Source organism: Petaurus breviceps, unplaced genomic scaffold, assembly GCF_028583685.1.
Source record: "Petaurus breviceps papuanus isolate PSGF00001 unplaced genomic scaffold, PetGlider_PUasm1.0 90515, whole genome shotgun sequence".
Lineage (NCBI taxonomy): Eukaryota > Metazoa > Chordata > Mammalia > Diprotodontia > Petauridae > Petaurus > Petaurus breviceps.
The window spans coordinates 2,145,482-2,149,386 of NW_027187269.1; the positions used below are offsets into that span (position 1 = coordinate 2,145,482).

At 38.8% G+C, this 3,905-nt stretch overlaps 1 protein-coding gene across 7 annotated transcripts in view; it reads right to left on the bottom strand.

Moving 5' to 3' along the window:
• TLR7 (toll like receptor 7) overlaps window positions 1-3,905 on the bottom strand; it is a 31,484-nt gene that overhangs the window by 19,832 nt on the left and 7,747 nt on the right. Inside the window, exon 3 of one of the 7 annotated variants that reach the window (XR_011163337.1) lies at window positions 2,589-2,762. The exons of the other annotated variants lie outside the window; for them this stretch is intronic. The gene's annotated coding sequence lies outside the window, so the exon portion shown is untranslated. Of the gene's footprint in view, window positions 1-2,588; window positions 2,763-3,905 lie in introns of those variants that run through there. 7 annotated transcript variants of the gene reach the window in all.

Here is a 3,905-nt window from a genome sequence, read left to right on the forward strand (position 1 = left end):
GAGAGAGAGAGAGAGAGAGAGAGAGAGAGAGAGAGAGAGAGAGAGAGTTTAACTAGTATGAAAGTGTTTCTATGGTTATTTGGCAATGCAGGAGAACTTTCTTTCTGTCACCGACAGACCAGAAGCAGGATCCATGGATCAAATGATAATGAATAATTTGGTGACATCATTTATATAATGCCAAGTTGTTTTCCAGGATAATTGTACTGCTTTGAAGCTTTGTATGCCTGTCTTCCCACAACCCCATGATTGACTATTTTACATTTTTTAAAATCCTCTGCCAATTTGATGTTTTGAAGGTAAAAACCTTCAAGTTGTGTTTTTATCTTTTTTGGAGGGGGGAAAAGCAGGGCAATTGAGGTTAAGTGACTTGCCCAAGGTTACACAGCTAGTAAGTGTGTTGAGTGTCTAGGGCCAAATTTGAACTCAGGTCCTCTTGACTCCAGGGCCAGAGCTCTATTCACTGTGCCACTTAGCTGCCCCCAAGTTGTTTTATTTGGCAAATGTTTTATTAGTGATTGGGAGTCATTTTCATATGGTTATTGTTCATATTATCTTGGAAAGATATTGAGAAACTGGAGAATATGTAGAAGGTAACAAAGACGTGTAATGAGGAGATTGAGATTGTGCCATAGGATCAGCAGAAGAAAGTGGGGGATGTTTAGCCTCAGAAAGATAAGACTGTGTGTGTGAAGTGTTGAATGTGGTGGAAGATGATAAATGTCTTCAAGTATTTAAAAGGCATTCTGTCAATAAGGCATTAGTTTTAGAGTGGTAGACTAAGGAGAATTCAAGGGAAAATTCAGAAGCAGTCTTGGGTTTAATACAAAAGCTGAAAGAAGCCAACTAAGGGTTAGCTAGGTGGTTCAGTGGATAGAGCACCAGTCCTGGAGTCAGGAGGACCTGAGTTCAAATATGACCTCAGTCATTTGCTAGTTGTGTGATCCTGGGAAAGTCACTTAACCTGAATGTCTCCAAAAAAGCCTGAAAAGGAAACCAAGCTGAAAAAAAATGATGAACTACTTGGGGAGACAGTAGATTCCCATCTGTTAGAGGTCTTCAAGCAAAGGCTTGTTCATAGGAACATAGAATTTGGTGTTGGAAAGTATTCCCAAAGGCTTATATTTTCTAACCTCCTTGATATACACATCAAAAAAATTGAGTTCCTCAAAGTGAAATGACCTGACTAAGGTCATACAAATAGTACTTGGCAAATCTGGGATTCAAACCCAGATCTTTTTGATTACCCTCCAACTCCCCATTCACTGAACTGTGCACATTGTTCTTTCCCTACCCTGACTATTGGGATTCCTGTCTGGGTATGGGTTGGGCTAGAAGACCACTGATGTCCCTCCTATCTCTGGCATTCTGTGCTCCTGAACATACAGAGTACCTACTTGTGAAAGTGGTGCACGTCTTCCCACATATTCTGACATTAAATGAAATTACTGATTTGATAAAAGTCCTATATCTCTTTTAAGGTTCCTCACAGTCTAGTTCTGGTTCCCCTTCCATATTTATTCTATATTTCTGTCCTTCACACTGTCTACATTTTAGCCAAAATGACCTGTTTGCTATACCCTAGATACTATAACCCATCTCCTGTCTCCATACCTTTGCACTGGCAAAGGAATATACTTCCTTTTTACCTCTACCTCATAGCATCTCAGTTGTAGAGTGGTTAGAGCATTTGATCTAGTGATCAGGAAAGGCCTGAGTTAAAATCTAGCCTCAAATGTGCACCTACTGTGTGACCTTGGGCAATTCACTTAACCTTTGTCCACCTCGATTGTAAAATGAAATAATTTTTTAAATGGGATCAATTTACAGCACCAACTTCCCAGGTTTGTATGGGGATTAAATGAGGTAACACTTGTTAAAGTCAAATAAATAAATAAATATAATAAATTTGTTAAAGTCAAATAAATAAAGTTAAAGCTAAAGCACTTTGCCCAGCACATGGTAGGTGCTATATAAATGCTAGCTATTATCATTATTAATAAACCCAGTTTACTTCAAAGTTCAGCCCATGTGCCACATCCTACAGGAATCCTGTTCTAATACCCCTAGTTTCTGATATCTTTTTTTTGGCAATTACTTTGTATTTTGCATTCAATTTTCTATGAACATATTTTTCCTCCAATAGAATACAAACCCTTTAAGGGCAGGGGTCATTTGTTTTTTGTCTCTCTGTCCCCAGTACTGACACATAGGAAGTGCTTACTAAATATTTCTTTAATTTCATTGAGATCATGATATTTTAAATTGTTAATTGGTTTATTTTCTGAGAGATTTTTAGAACTATTCTCTAAAATATAGATTAATGTATTACAGCATTAACTGAAGATCAGTATTAGGGAATTTTTCTACACTGGCTTATCTAAGCAAATCTTTCTTTCAAGCCTTAATCATCTGCTCTCTTTAATTAAGTGCTTTTCCCCATTATTACTGTCACCATTTATTCCTGAAGCCAGCTGTCTTACTGTCCAGCAGGAAAGGACTTTGAAACCAAACCACGAGAACTAATGAGGTTCTACGCCTCCCTCCTGTCATGAGAGGAAGGGAACAAGGTGGGGCAAGCAGGGGAATTTCTTCATGGGGTGGTTTTATTATTTTGTTTCCAAACAACAGCAACACAAACATTAGGAATAGAGAAACCTAGATTATTTCTTGGTCTTCCTTCCCTTCTCTAGGATCAGCAGAAGCACAATTCCAACCTTCTCCAATGTTCTTGCATTGGGGTGAACTGGCACTCACTCCTACTGTAATCAGAAGAATTGAAAGTACATTAAAAAGGGTAAACTTAGGAGAGAAATTAGCACCTTCTGTCGGGATTCTGAGTCAAATACTCATGGATTTATCTGTTCCTGAAGATTTTAGGCAGCCGGGGGTGGGTGAAGGGAGATTCAGTGAACCTGAAATCAGGGAGGTGAGAGTTTGAATCCTACCTCAGACACTAGCTAAGTGACCCTGGGCAGGTCACTGAACTTTAGTCTGCCTCAGTTTCCTCATTTGTAAATTGTGGATAATAATACCTTGATCCTATAAGGATCAAATGAGCTAACATATGTAAAGCACTTTGAAGACCTGTGCTAGGTACTATTATTTCAAAATTTTATTTCCTGTAAATGAGGAAGATATTGTGTACTATACTTAGCAATAAGCATCTTCCAATAATGGAATATTATCAGACTCTAAATATTTTTTCTCACTCCATACTGTCCTTCTAACTAAAGCCGAAAAAGATAAGGTGAAAATGTGACCACGTGGGGCCCATTAACACCCAGTCAGGAGTCTTTAGTGTGAACCATCTTTCCCATAATATACACAAATTTGTGACAGGACATTACAAGGTGAATAAAGTATTTCCTAGGGCAGGGCTTATTTCCATGGTCTCATGAACCAGAAGGGACCTTACATATTATCTAGACCAATTAGTCATTTTACAGATTAGGAAACCAAGGCCTAGATAAGGGAAAGTGATTTGTCCTATATCACAGATGTAGCACAGGGCCAGTATTGAAACCCACATCTCCTGACTCCAAATCTAGGGCTTTTCACTAGGTTGCTTTGCTGTTAGAAATTAATGATAGTGCATGTCTATAATCCCTACTGCTGGGGAGGCTGAGGCTGGTTGGATCCCTTGAGTTTAGGAGTTCCAAGAAGCAGTAAGGCTAAATCCAATTAGGTGTCTGCATTGAGTATGGAGTCAATATGATGAGCTCCCTTGGGAGCAGAGAGCTGTCAAGCTGCCTAAGGATGAGTGAAACAGCCCAGTTAAAAAAAATGGAGCAAATTAAAGCTTTTGTACTGATCATTACTGGGACTGGGCCCATGAGGAGCCTAGGTGAGATAGTTGAAAGAAAGAAAGAAAGAAAGAAAGAAAGAAAGAAAGAAAGAAAGAA